General features: G+C 39.9%; 1 protein-coding gene across 1 annotated transcript in view; it reads left to right on the top strand.

Annotated features, from left to right (window-relative positions):
- Positions 1-15106, top strand: part of PARD3B (par-3 family cell polarity regulator beta) — a 1240289-nt gene that overhangs the window by 160229 nt on the left and 1064954 nt on the right. The window lies entirely within an intron of this gene.

The raw sequence follows: 15106 nt of genomic DNA, 5'->3' as shown, positions 1-15106 counted from the left end.
TGTTTTCATCTTACAATCTAGTAACAAACTGTTACTAACAAATACAAATGATTTAAAAAATTTGGTATACAAGGTAATGAGATTATAGTACTTTAGAAGTCTATATATAGTGTCATGCTGCACCAACCACCAAATTGCTGTGACAGCTCCCCCCAGCTGTCACCCCAGTGTTAGCCACTTAGTTCTCACAAAGTCTTAGAAACAATTCTGCCACTTTTCTCTCTTTCTGTTTGCCATGTTCCTGTTGTCGCCTTCTTCTTCCCATTCTCCTCCTCCTCTTCCTCCTCCTCTTCCTCCTCCTCTTCTTTTTTCTTCTCCTCCTCTTCCCCCTCCTCCTCCTTTTTCTTCTCCTGCTCTTCTTCCTTCTCCTACTCTTCCTCTTTCTCTTTATCCTCCCCTTCTTTCTTCTCCTCTTCTTCTTTCTTCTCCTCTTCCCCTTTCTCCTTCTCTTCCTCCTCTTTCTTCCCTTTCTCCTCCTTCTACTTTTTCTTTTTGCAAATTCATTGGAAACACCTTTTTCAAACAAACTCAACAGATTTCACCTATATTGTTGTAACACATCAAAAACCGACTCAAGGCTGGAAAAAGGACCAGGAAACTGGATCAGAGAAGAGAGTAGCTCCCAAATTTGGGAAGGGCATATAAATGTTGTTGACTGTAAAGCCCATCAATTTGATGTGATCTGGGGCCTATATTCAGCTTAGAAGCCCCTTTGTGATCTCTGCATCCCTGTAGATCTGAGCTCATATTCTGTCATCATGAGTAGGAACGTTCCAGGCTGCCCCAAGTTCAGGAACCATCTTCCTCAGGTGAAATTTAGAGTATGTTGTCCATCTTCCCTTCAGAGGATGGAACATTCTCTACTGTTGTTGATCCACATTGAGTGCAAGATCCTATGGGGGCCCACAAAGGGGTTTATTGTATTGTTCCTGATAGAGATGACCAGTAACAATGGAGAGAGGGATTTATTCTAGGTCTAGGCCCATTGTGTCTGTTTGGGAATCTCAGGACGCCCCGAATAGGGCCCCAGATTATGGAGTGGTCTGATAGTGATTAAAGAGTCATCATTAAAGGATGCCAGTCTCATGCTGTTACTCAGCTTTTGTAATCTTTGCTTTGATAAGGTTAGCTTTGGAGTGAGTGAGGGAAGTGTAATAGGAAGTAGGTGAGGAGGGTATCTAAGTCTAAGTAAACACCATTTCATTATGAACTTTTTGATGTCTTTTTAGGTCTTTCTGCTTGCTTGCTGCATATACTGACTCACTGCAGACTATTGTGTACTTTTGCTTTCATGTATATATTTTGCCCTAATTTATGGATACCTGTAAACATAGGCCCTATTTCATGGGACCTGGTCCATATCTAGGTTTTGGGACTTTGTTAGGAAGTCCCAAAAGTAGAATTAGAGAATCCTATGAAAGGAAAGGTCTCGGGAAAGTGGGCCCTATCCAAGGGTTCCAGGACTGGGGGAAGTAGGGGCTCTATAGTGGAGATGTGAGGTTCCTGCTGTCTTAGGGTTCAAAAAGACAATCGATAGTTAATGTTATCATCACATTATTTGTTAATTGGGTTAACTTTGAAAAGTCCCTTTGTTATGGTTTGCTTTACAGTATCCAGTATCTTGTATATAGCTGTGCTATTGGATGCTTCTAATCTACTTGGTCTAGGCTTTTGAGAGAGTCCGCATATCAAATACACAGCCTATATATTAAAAAGATTCAGTTTGTGTTTTGAGAAACTTTGAGACATACAATTGATTTTCCCCCTCTCATATTAATTAACTACTGATTTATATGTCTACATTTTGCTAGGAGTGTACATAAACACCATTCCCACCACCAAAGGACTGTGACCCATCCCTCCTGCCCACTCCCACCCCCCACTGGCCCAGGAAGCTGCATGTCTACCCCTCACCACAGGGTTTTTACTTTGGTGCCCTACTTACAATTTGATCAGGTCCTGCTTTTAGTTTCCATTTCAGATCTTCTTATTCAACTTCTGTTGATGAGTGGGATCATCCCATACTCATCTTTATCTTTCTGACTTAGCTCACTTAACATAATTCCTTCCAGCTCTGTCCAAGATGGGTCAGAGAAGGTGGGTTCATTGTTTTGGATAGCTGCATAGTATTCCATCGTGTATATATACCACAGCTTTCTCAGCCACTCATCTGTTGTTGGGCACCTGGGTTGCTTCCAGGTTTTAGCTATTATGAATTGTGCTGCTATGAACATAGGAGTACACACCTCTTTTTGGTTGGGTGTTATGGAGTCCTTGGGGTATAACCCCAGGAGAGGAATTACTGGATCATATGGAAGGTCCATGTCTAGCCTTGTGAGAGTTTTCCAGACTGCTCTCCACAGAGGCTGTACCAATTTACATTCCCACCAGCAATGTAAAAGGGTTCCTCTGTCCCCACATCCTCTCCAGCATTTGTTGCTGCTGTCTTTTTTGATGTATGCCATTCTTACAGGAGTGAGGTGGTATCTTAGTGTTGTCTTAATTTGCATTTCTCTGACAATCAGTGACCTAGGGCAGCTTTTCATATGTTTGTTAGCCTTTTGGATCTCCTCTGAGGTGAATGTTTTGTTTATATCCTCTGCCCATTTTTGGATGGGGTCATTTGCTTTTTTGGTGCTAAGTTTGCTGAGCTCTTTATATATTTTGGTGATTAGTTTCTTGTCTGATCACAACCTAACCAATGCAACGATTGCCACCTCAATATGCTTCACCTCAGACTGTGTCCAGAGACTTCACATGTGGAATGATAACCCTTCATCTTCATTACTCGGGTTCCAGATGCCACCAGGATGCTGGCCAGGCTTCCCTGGATTGAAGACCCCACCAATGTGTCCTGGAGCTCAGCTTCCCCAGAGACACACCTTACTAGGGAAAGAGAGAGGCAGACTGGGAGTATGGACCGACCAGTCAACACCCATGTTCAGCGGGGAAGCAATTACAGAAGCCAGACCTTCTACCTTCTGCAACCCTCAACGACCCTGGGTCCGTGCTCCCAGAGGGCTAGAGAATGGGAAAGCTATCATGGGAGGGGGTGGGTTATGGAGATTGGGTGGTGGGAATTGTGTGGAGTTGTACCCCTCCTACCTTATGTTTTTGTTCATTAATCCTTTCTTAAATAAAAAATTAAAATAAATAAATAAATAAATAAAGAAGAAAGGAAAGGTCTCATCTAAACAACGAGGCTGAAGGTTTGACATTCCACACCTACAATATCTGGACACCATCTGAAGTGAACCATACTGAGGTGTACTCATTGTGTTGATTACGTTGAGATTAGCAAATGCAATATCATTTGATATGAATTGGGAGAAGCATGCAGGAAAGTGAGCCCCACGCTAGAGGTTCCAGGACTGGGGTGGAAATATCGGCTTCTATAGAGGAAATGGTTGGGTCCTGCTCTCTTAGGGTTTTTATAAGACAATATAGTTATTGCTGTAATCAAATTATTTGGCAATTAGTTTATCTTTGAAAATCCTTTTGTTAGGATTTCCTGTTTAATACTCAACATCACTGTAATTTATGTCCTTTGACATTATTTGTATATAGTTGTGTCTTATTTGTATATGTTGTGTCTTAATGCCACTGGTTGCTTCTGTTCTTTTTGATCTAAGCTTTTTAGAGAGTCAACATTTAAAAGACTCAGCCTATGGTCTGTGCATTAAAAAGTTCAAGATAATCAATCAATTTTCCCCCTCTCATATTAATTAAATAGTGATTTATGTAACTACAAGTTAATAGGAGTGTATATAAATACCATTCCCATCACCAGATTGTGTCCCGTCCCATCCCAGCCCAATGAAACCTAACATCCACCCTCAACCCAGAGATTTTTATTTTGGTGCCCTACTCCAAAGTCAGTCAAATCCTGCTTTGAGTTTCTCTTTCCGTTTTTCTTTCTCAACTTCTGTTTATGAGTGGGATCATCCCATCCTAGTCTTTGGCTTTCTGACTTAGCTCAGTAACATAATTCCTTCTAGCTTCATCCAAGATGGGTCAGAGAAGTTGGGATCATTGTTTTTTTTTTTTTTTCCCAAATGTTAATGCTGTTTAGTTCCAGCTTTCTTTCTTTCTTTTTTTTTTTTTTTTGTTACTTTTATTTATTTATTGGATAGAGACAGCCAGAAATTGAGAGGGCTTGGGGTGATAGAGAGGAATAGAGACAGAGAGACACCTGCAGTCCTGCGTCACCACTCATGAAGCTTTCCCCCTGCAGGTGGGGGCCAGGGGCTCGAACCTGGGTCCTTGCGCACTATAACAGATGCATTCAAACAGGTGTGCCACCACCTGGCCCCTGGGTTCATTGTTATTCATAGCTGTGTGTATTCTATTTTGTACATATACTAAAGCTTTCTTAGCCATTCATCTGTTGTTGGACACCTAGATTGCTCCCAGGTTTCAGTGCTTATGAATTGTGCTGCTATGAACATAGGTATACACATATCTTTTTGGTTGGGTGTTATGGAGTCCATGGGATATATCCCTAGGAGAGGGATTACTGGATTATATGGAAGCTTCCTGGTCCTTTTTCCAGCCATGACATCATCTCCCCAGTCAATAACATGAGTCTACTTTCATATCAGAGGTCAGGCTCAGGAAAAAAAAAAACTAGTATAGTCGTGGGCCCTTTGGAATATAACTAAAATAAGCCTACTAACTATCTCCAAAACAGAGACCCCAAATCTTCATCTGCAATATGCTAGCCTTTAGGTTCATGATTAGTCAACAATTTGTTTGGCTTTATATTTTCACTCTTTTTTCAGCCACCATATTCCAGATGCTAACATGATGCCAACTGTAATTCCGTGGGCAGATGACCCAACCAATGTGTCCTAGAGCCCCACTTCCCTAGAGCCCTGCCCCACTAGGGAAAGAGAGAGACAGGCTGGGAGTATGGACCGACCTGCCAATGCCCATGTTCAGAAGAGGCAACTATTACAGAAGCCAGATCTTCCACCTTCTGTACCCAATAATGACCTTGGGTCCATACTCCCAGAGGGATAAAGAATAGGAAAGTTATCAGGAAAAGGGGATGGGATATGGAGTTCTGTTGGTGGGAATTATGTGGAGTTGTACCCCTCTTATCCTATGGTTTTGCCAGTGTTTCCTTTTTATAAATAAAATTTATATAAAAAACTCAATAGAAGCTATGGAAATTAAAATTAACTCCTAAAGATGCTATTTTATAAGACAAGCATAATGCTGCTAAAATTTTGGTCAGCAGTCCTGTGTAGATTTTTTTTAAATTTCTTTATTGGGGAATTAATGTTTTACATTCAACAGTAAATACAATAGTTTCTACATGCATAACATTTGCCAGTTTTCCATATAACAATACAACCCCCACTAGGTCCTTTATCATCAGTCCTGTGTAGATTTTGAGAAGTTTGTTGCGTATGGCATGACCATGGCAAAAACAATGAAGTTCCTGAAGGCTTCTGGGAGAATTATTTCTTGGTCTCTTTTCTGGAGAGTCTGGAGAACATTTCTTATTGTTTTGCGAACCCCAGTATGCTCCTTACTTGCAATCTACTCTGTCAACTTGTCTCTGCTTTTATGTCCTTATTTATTTTTAATGACAGTTTTAATTTATTTTGGAAGTAATGTTGGTTTAAAAGATGGCAGTGTGTTACCTGACCACCAGGCCCAGCAAGTCACTAACATGCCCCCACCAAAGTCCAGTGAATATGCCCCAAATTTTGTTAACCTCACTTCTACTGTTCAAGTCCATAGATTTAATTGGATTTCATTTACTTTTCCATCTTTGTTTTCTCACTATGGATAAGATCATCATTTTATGTTTTCAGCTTATGTGGGTCCCTTTAATATCTCTTACAGGTCTGGTTTAATGGTGATAAATTCTTTCAGCTGTTGCTTTTCTGAGAAGCTCTTCAGGCCTCCTTCAAAACTGATTCTTTTACATTCTATACATTCTTTTACATTTTGGAGTTGTTAATGATTTCAAAGTAAAAGGCAGGAACACTGATTGTCAATATACTCCTATCTTTGCAATAGAATCTAGACAATAGAATGAAAGTGCTACTTACAATTTCCTAATCATGTATGTTTCTTCTTAGATACCTAGTGTTAGAAAAAAAGAAATTGTAATTTATATTATTTGGAGTTGTTTTGTCAATCCTCACAGAAAACTAATTTTTAAAATTATATTTATTTATTTAATGGCTAGAGACAGAAATCCAGAGGGAATGGGAAGATAGGGAAAGACACAGAGAAACCTGTAGCACTGCTTTACCACTTGTGAAGCTTTTCCCCTGCAGGTGGGCAAGGGGCTTGAACCTGGTTCCTTGTGCATTGTAACAGGTGACCTCAACCAGGTGCGCCACCACCTGCCCCTGAAAACTTAATTTTGAAATGTTGAAAGTTTATTCTTCTGCATGTTTCAACCCAGTTTTCCCAGCACCATTTATTGAAGAGAGCCTCCTTTTTCCATTTAATCCTTTGGGCCCCCTTATCAAAGATTAGATGCCCATAGGTGTTGGGATTTACTTCTGGGCTTTCAATTCTGTTCCACTGGTCTGTGTGCCTATTTTTGTTCCAGTACCATGCTGTTTTGATGATGATGGCTTTATAATATTGTTTAAGGTCTGGGAGTGTGATGCCTCCATTTCTGTTTCTTTTCCTTAAGATGGTTTTGGCAATTCTAGGTGTTTTCAGGTTCCAGATAAATGAATGTAGTGTTTGTTCTATTCTCTTAAAGAAGCCTGGTGGAACTTTGATGGGTATTGCATTAAATTTGTATATGGCTCTGGGGAGAATATTCATTTTGATGATATTTATTCTTCCAATCCATGAGCATGGGATATCTTTCCATTTCTTGGTATCAGTTTCTATCTCCTTGAGTAGCGACTCATAGTTTTCAGTATATAAGTCTTTCGTCAACTTTATTCCTAGGTATTTGATTGACTTTGCTGAAACAGTAAATGGGAGTGATTTCTGGATGTCTTCTTCTTCAGATTTAGTGTTTGCATAAAGAAATGCCACTGATTTTTGTACATTGATTTTGTAGCCTGATACCTTGCTATATTGCCTAATAACTTCCAGTAATTTTCTACTGGATTCTTTAGGTCTTTCTATGTATACTATCATATCATCTGCAAATAGTGAGAGCTTGACTTCTTCCCTTCCAATCTGTATCCCTTTGATTTCTTTCTCTTGCCTGATTGCTATGGCAAGAACTTCCAATACTATGTTGAAGAGGAATGGTGACAGTGGACAGCCCTGTCTAGTCCCCGATCTGAGGGGGAATGCTTTCAGCTTCTGTCCATTGAGTATGATGTTGGCTGTAGGTTTGCTATATATAGACTCCACTAACTTGAGGAATTTCCCATCTATTCCCATTTTTTATAGAGTTTTGAGCATGAATGGGTGTTGGATTTTGTCAAAGGCTTTCTCTGCATCTATTGAGATAATCATGTGGTTTTTGGCTTTGCTTTCATTGATGTGGTGAATGACATTGATTGACTTACGGATGTTGAACCAGCCTTGCATTCCTGGGATGAATCCCACTTGGTCATGATGAACAATCTTTTTGATGTGTTGCTGTATCCGGTTGGCCAAGATCTTGTTTAATATTTTGGCATCTATGTTCATCAGAGATATTGGTCTGTAGTTTTCCTTTTTTGTTCTGTCCCTATCAGCTTTTGGTATCAGGGTGATGTTGGCTTCATAAAAGGTGGAAGGGAGTATTCCTGTTTCTTCAATCTTATGGAATAGCTTAAGAAGTATGGGTATTAACTGTTTCCTGAAAGTTTTGTAGAATTTGTTTGTGAAGCCATCTGGTCCAAGACTTTTGTTGTTGGGGAGATTCTTAATTAACGGTTTTAATTTCTTTGTCTGTGATTGGTGCATTTAGATTTTGTAGTTCTTCTTGGTTCAGTTTTGGAAATGCATAGGTTTCTAGGAATTGTTCCATTTCTTCCAGATTCTCTAGCTTGGTGGCATATAGTTCTTTATAGAAGTTTCGCAGGATTCTCTGGATTTCTGTGGTGTCAGTTGTGATATCTCCTGCATTGTTTACAATTCTATTAATTTGAGTCTTCTCTCTTTTTTGATTGTTGAGTCTGGCTAGGGGTTTGTCAATTTTGTTTAATCTTTCAAAGAACCAACATTTGGCTTCATTGATCTTTTGTATGGTTCTTTTATTTTCGATGTTGTTTATTTCTGCTCGAACTTTAGTGATTTCTGTCCTTCTGGTTGCTTTAGGGTTCCTTTGTTCCTCTTCCTCTAAGTCCTTGAGGTGTGCAGTAAGGTCGTTCATTTGGACTTCTTCTTGGTGTTTAATATGTGATTGTATGGCTATAAGTTTCCCTCTCAGTACTGCTTTCGCTGTGTCCCAAATATTTTGATAGGTTGTGTCTTCATTTTCATTTGTTTCCAGGAATATTTGAATTTCCTGTTTGAGTGAGTCTCTGACCCAGTGGTTCTTAAGGAGCATGTTGTTTAGTTTCCAAATTCTATGTCTTTTAATAATTTTCCATTTGTTGTTAAATGTTAGTTTTACTCCACTGTGGTCTGAGAAGATACTTGGGATGATTTCAATGCTCTTGAATTTATTGATGCCGTCTTTGTGGCCTAACATGTGAGGACTATCCTTGAGTATGTGTTATGTGGATTTGAAAAGAAGGTGTATTCCAGTTTTTTGGGGTGGAGGAGTCTGAAAATGTCCAAGAGGTCTAGTCTGTCAATCTCTTCATTCAATTCTCTTGTATCTTTATTGGTTCTCTGCTTTGTTGATCTGTCTAAGTGTGAGAGTGGGGTATTGAAGTCTCCCACTATTATTGTGTTACTATTGATGTATTTTTGAAATTCTTTCAGTAGATGCTTAATGTATTTAGATGGTCCCTCGTTGGGTGCATAGATGTTAATAATTTTTAAGTCTTCTTGGCTGATTGATCCTCTAATCATTATGTAATGTCCTTGCCTATCTTTTATTACTTTATTTAATTTAAAATCTATCATGTCTGAGATGAGAATGGCTGTTCCTGCCCTTTTTTGTGGACCGTTAGCCTGTATGATAGTTTTCCATCCTTTCACTTTAAGTCTGTGTTTATCTTGTTGTGACAGATGGGATTCTTGCAAGCAGCATATGGTTGGGTTATGTCTTCTGATCCATCCCCCCACCCTGTGCCTTTTGATGGGTGAGTTTAAGCCATTGACATTTACTGATTTTATGGATTTAATGTATTGTAGTGCCATTGTTCTAAAAAACAATTTGTTTACTCTGATATATTGCAAGTATTATAGTGATGTTCTTGTTTATAAGAGGTCTTTTAGTACCTCTTTCAGGGCCGGCTTGGTGATGGTTGCCTCCTTTAACTGTTGTTTGTCTAAGAAGGTTTTGATCCCTCTATCTATCTTGAATGAAAGTCTAGCAGGATATATTATCCTTGGTTGAAACCCTTTTTCATTCAGGGCTCGATAGATATCTTGCCACTCCCTTCTGGCTTTTAGAGTTTGAGTGGAGAAATCTGCAGATAATCTTATGGGTTTTCCCCTGTATGTGACTTTTTGTTTCTCTCTTGCAGCCTTTAGGATCCTTTCTTTATCCTTACTTCTTCTCATTGTGACTATGATGTGTCTTGGTGTCTTCAGGTCTGGGTTGATTCTGTTTGGTACTCTCTGGGCCTCTTGAACCTTGATATCCTTTCTGTTATTCAGGTCTGGGAAGTTTTCTTGTATTATTTCCTCTAGAATGTTTGCTTCCCCTTCCTCTCTTTCTTCCTCTGGCAGGCCAATTATACGAATGTTACTTCTTTTGATATCATCCCATATGTCTCTGTTGTTTTTTCAGTGTCTCTCAATCTCTTTTTAAGCTCTTTCACCTCTTTCTTAGTTTTCTCTAACTCACCCTCTGTCTGACTAATTCTGTTTTCTGCTTCTGTTAGTCTGCTTTCCCTTGCCTCAGCTTCTTTCTTCTTTACAGCTATTTCAGCTTTCAGTTCTCTAATTGCCTCAAGATAATCAGTATTTTCTTTGGGGGTCTCAACTGTTGTTTCCCTAATACTGCCATTCCTTTCCTCCAATGTTGTTTTCATTTCTGTGATTAATAAGTTTATTATTGCTTGCATACTTTTCTTATCTATGGTTACTTCTGACTGATTTGTAGTTTCTTCTGGGCTCTTGTCTTCATTCATTGGGGTAGCAGTTTTATTTGTTTTTAATCTACCCATTTTTTTATTTATGTGTTTCTCTCTTATTTTTTAATGCTCTGTTGTTCCTCAGTTGTTGTGTCTTGAGTACAAGTAACACTGTACTAAATACCTTTATGACAATTGCACTCACCAACCTTTGGAATTACAGTAGCAACTGAAGTAAATATTGAAGTAGTTTAATCGTTACCAGTTAGCCAAACAATTTCTCCAGTCCGTGAAAAAATAGTAACCAAATCCCAGTGAAGAAAGAGAAAAGAAAGAGAGGATAGCAAGAATAGACAGTTATGCAAATCTACTATCCAGTGTATATTCTAGGGGTAACAAGAGGGGAAAGGGAACTAGAGCAGAGATACACACATAGAGAGTCCACTCTGAGTCAGATTTCTTCCCCAAAGTAATTCACAAATTCAGAAAGGCAAAGAAGAAAGAAGTGTATGACAAGATTAAAAAAGAGAGAGAGAGAGAGATAAGAGAGAGAAAAGGGAGAAGATAAGAAGAAGAGTTGTAATTAAAGAGCAGTGCAAGGAACTTCCCAAATGTGTATCAGTGAATTCAAAAAAAACCAAAAACACCCTGTTTGGTGGTATGGGGTATCCTGCTAGGAGCTGGTCCCAGGCACTGCTTATCGGGGGGGGGGGGGGGCGGGAAGGCTGTATGCTTGAAAATTAAAAGGAAGAAAAAAGAATTTTTTTCCTACTCTAATTCTTAACCCAAATTAAGTTATAGTCACCTCCTTGGTGTCTAAGGATACCTTATTGGCTGGCCTGCTAAAGGCAGAAAATCCTATTGTCTCCAGGGGAGTATGTTCGGAGCTCAGAGGCTAGCAGCTTCTCCGTCCGCCATCTTCCAGGAAACCCCCCCTCCAGACTTTTTTAAAGGATTTCTCAAAAATGAAAACTAGCTCCAAGTCCTTTGATCCAATGAGAGCTATACTCAAGAAGTCCTTGGATCTGCCCTCAGGATCGTGGTGGACCCTGGAGACTCCGAAGAGAAAGCCCCCGAGCTAAAGTGCTGTCTCCGGGTCCTCTGCCCGCTGCACTCTGCAACTGGCGGAGGAGCCGCCTTCCCGGTCGGAGGACAATGCCCAGCGCACTCGCCTTGCCCGGCGCCGCCTGGGAAGTCTTGAGCCCCGCTAGTCCGTGTCACCTTTACTCTAATTCTTAACCCAAATTAAATTATAATCACCTCTTTGGTGTCACCCCTTATTGACTGGCCTGCTAAAGGCAGAAAATCCTACCGTTGCCGACGATGCGATCAGAGCACTCGCTGTTAGCAGCTTGTCAGTCCGCCATCTTCCCGAGTTTCCTGAAATGTTGAAAGTTTAGCCAAGGATAACTTCAGGTTTGTTTTTTTTTTTTCCCAAGGTTATCACTGGGGCTCAGTGCCTGCACTATGAATCCACTGCTCCTGGAGGCCTTTTTTTTTTCTTCCATTTTTGTTGACCTTGTTATTATTATTGTTATTGTTGTTGTTATTGGATAGGACAGAGAGAAATCCAGAGAGGAGGGGAAGACAGAGAGTGGTAGAGAAAGTTAGACATCTGCAAACCTGCTTCACCATTTGTGAAGCGACCCCACTGAAGGTGGGAAGCTGGGCTCAAACCCAAACCTGGATCCTTATGCGGTTCCTTGCACTTCACGCCATTTGCACTAAACCCGCTGAGATACTGCCCGGCCCCCATATCCTCAGTTTTGTTTAATATCTTGGTGTTCGTGTGGTGACACACCCGGTTAAGTGCACATACTACGAAGTACAAGGACCCATGCAAGGCTGTGAGTTTGAGTCCCCAACCCCCCACCTGCGTGTGTGCGGGGGTGCAACTCACAAGTGGTTAAGCAGCAGGGCTGCAGGTGTCTATCTTTCTCTCTCCTTCTCTGTCTCCTCCTCCTCTCTTAATTTCTGGTCCTAGCCAATAAAATGGGAAAAAATGGCCACCGGGAGCAGTGATTTGTAGTGCAGGCACCAGGCCCCAGTGATAACCCTCGAGGCAAAAAAAAAAAAAAAAACTACTTGTCAAATTACTGAAAACCTATATACCTGGGCCACATTTCAGTAGCTGTGTAAATAGCTGCCTTGAGGTGCATGAAAGGTATTATTATTTAGTAATATGACCCGGTGTTTCATCATGGGCAGCTGAAAAAATGTCTTCATGAAAGTTATTTCTACTAGTTTTTATAAAATTGTATTTGAATTCTTTGTGAAGTTTTTTTTTCACTTTACAAAAATTCATTTGGTAATGGTTTAGTACTTTATCTTAAAAGAATACTCATTTCTCCTTACAAACTGGAATTTGTTCCTTTATTTATTTATTTATTTATTTATTTTCTCAAAAGTTTCCTATTTTTGAGAGGATTGCTCAGAATTACAGAACAAAATTGATTTTGAATTGAGTATTCTGGTAAAGACTCTATCTGTTTTGTCATTCCTTGATCCATGTTCTTAGCTCATGGTTACAATGATACACTTTAATATAGTTTTCCTGGGAGATAGTACCTTAATAACGGAGTTGGATTATTTAACCCTTAAGTTCTCATATCAGGATGTCCAGTTATGTATCAGATTATTTTAAAAAATAAGATCAATTACCTTCTTTAATAGTTACACATTTGGGGTTCAGGTGGTAGTGCAACGGGTTAAGCACAGATGGCGCAAAGTGCAAGGACCAGCATAAGCATCCCGGTTCAAGCCCCTGGCTCCCCACCTGCAGGGGAGTCGCATCACAAGCTGTGAAGCAGGTCTGCAGGTGTCTGTCTTTCTCTCCCCCTCTCTGTCTTCCTCTCCTCTCTCCATTTCTCTGCGTCCTATCCAACAACAACAACGACATTAATGGCAACAATCACAGCAACAACAAGGGCAACAAAACATGGGAAAAGATGGCCTCCAGGAGCCGTAGATTTATAGTGCAGGCACTGACCAGCAGTAACCCTGGAGGAAAAAAAAAAGGTTATATATCTAAGCAGTTTTTAAAAAAAGAATATTAGTGGTTTTGTACAGTAATGCTTCATTTCAACAAAACTCTCGTTTCATTGTGGACTGAGCTACACTGATGGGCCACTGCAGGTAATAGAAACAAACACGGACATTTCTGCTGCTGGTATCCTCGCACATCTTGGACTAGAGGATACATACCCAGCATGGAGATTTCAAATAGTTGGTGATCACCTCTCCTCGCTTTTCATTATTATTATTATTTTTCCATGAAAAAGAGAGGCAGAGAGAGAAAGCCAGGCAGTGGGGTATGTTCAACTCTGGCATATGGCAGCCCTGGGGATTGAAACTAGGATCCTCAGACCCTCAGTCATCCAAGCCTGGTGTGCTGCCATTTCACTCTCTTCCCAGGCATTAGTTCATAAGTTTTGAAGTGAGACCTCTTACCATTATTGATGTCTGCCCCCATCCATACAGTTTTAGGATCTCAGCCTGAAATTATATCTGTACTTCTGTTCTCCTCAGTTTCAGAGATTACTTCCAAGATCTTTCTCTAACCAAATGTTCTCGGGATTCACAATTTCTAAATGATAAAAAATTCCTTGTAAGTGCTTCTCAAACAGCTGGGACAATTTATTTTATGTTGCATTTTATTTTCCAGGAAAGTTGATAACATTTGTACAGTGTATACATAAGGCATTATAATGTAGACCTCACATCAGTGCAGTGACATATGTCCTACTGAATGTCTGACTCATACAGTGGGAGCTGAAAGAATGAGCACTGTAGTGCACTCTCTGTAACTGGATTTCACTGTTCCAGGTCACTTCTCCGTGTGTGTGTGTGTGTGTGTGTGCACGTGCACACGTGTGTATGTAGATAGGTATATAGATAGACACTTCCTTCAATGCCATGGTACTTGCTATGTAGTCTTGGGCTGAAAACATGGTAAGCTATCTCTGTGTCCCTATAACTAGATTTTAAAACTAAATAGAAGGTAATACTTAAAAAAATGATGTGTATCAAAGAGAAGTCTTGATAAAACATATCTTGATTTTAAATAAGGATGAAGAAGAAAGTAAGGTACACATCCAGGGAGAGAGAGAGAGAGAGAGAGAGAGAGAGAGAGAGAGAGACTCTGACTGACTCTAGAGCATTGCTCAGCTCTGGCTTAAGGTAGTTCTAGGACATAAACTCTATGTTATTTCCCCAGTCCAGAATTCTTGATTTTCTAAGTGAAATACACATGGACAGAGGAAGTTCCAAGTACTGCTTCCGCTATGCCAGTGCAGTTCTACTTGGTTTTTTTGTTTGTTTGCTTTGCTTTCTGTGGCTCTTGCGTGGTGCTGGGATCAAGCCCAGGGCATCAAGATGCTCCTACCCACTGTGGGAATTCCTGGGCCCTAGAAATCTTGAGTAATTTTTGTGTAACTATAAAGTGTTTCAAACCACTTTTGAAATCTCTAGTGCATCTTGAAAAATGTTGCTTTTATCTGTAAACAGACATTGTCCTCCTATATCTTAACAATTCAACAGGATAAAACATTAAATACTCCAGTAAGAAGTGACCACTTGTTTGCAATACTGAAAGCTTGTGTGTTATTGGGGCTGGATCATTGCTTACGGGGCAGGACATCTGCCTTTCCATGGCCCAGTTTGAAGTCTCAGCACACCACATGTGATATCACCTACAGTAGTATCTCTCTCCCTCTCTCTTTCTGCTTCTCTTTCTCTCTATCTGAATGAAAACAGTCTGGGGCATTGAAAATTGGCTTGCAAGACTTCCCATAATGACAACAATATTATTATTATCAGAGCATATTTTAATAAGTCACATTATTTCTTTTTTAAAAACTTTTCTTTTTTTAATATTTATTTTATTTATTTATTCCCTCTTGTTGCCCTTATTGTTTTATTGTTGTAGTTATTATTGTTGTTGTTGTTGTTGATGTCATCATTGTTGGATAGGACAGAGAGAAATGGAGAGA

Source organism: Erinaceus europaeus, chromosome 7 (assembly GCF_950295315.1).
Source record: "Erinaceus europaeus chromosome 7, mEriEur2.1, whole genome shotgun sequence".
NCBI lineage: Eukaryota > Metazoa > Chordata > Mammalia > Eulipotyphla > Erinaceidae > Erinaceus > Erinaceus europaeus.
This window is presented reverse-complemented; position numbering and strand designations above follow the sequence as displayed.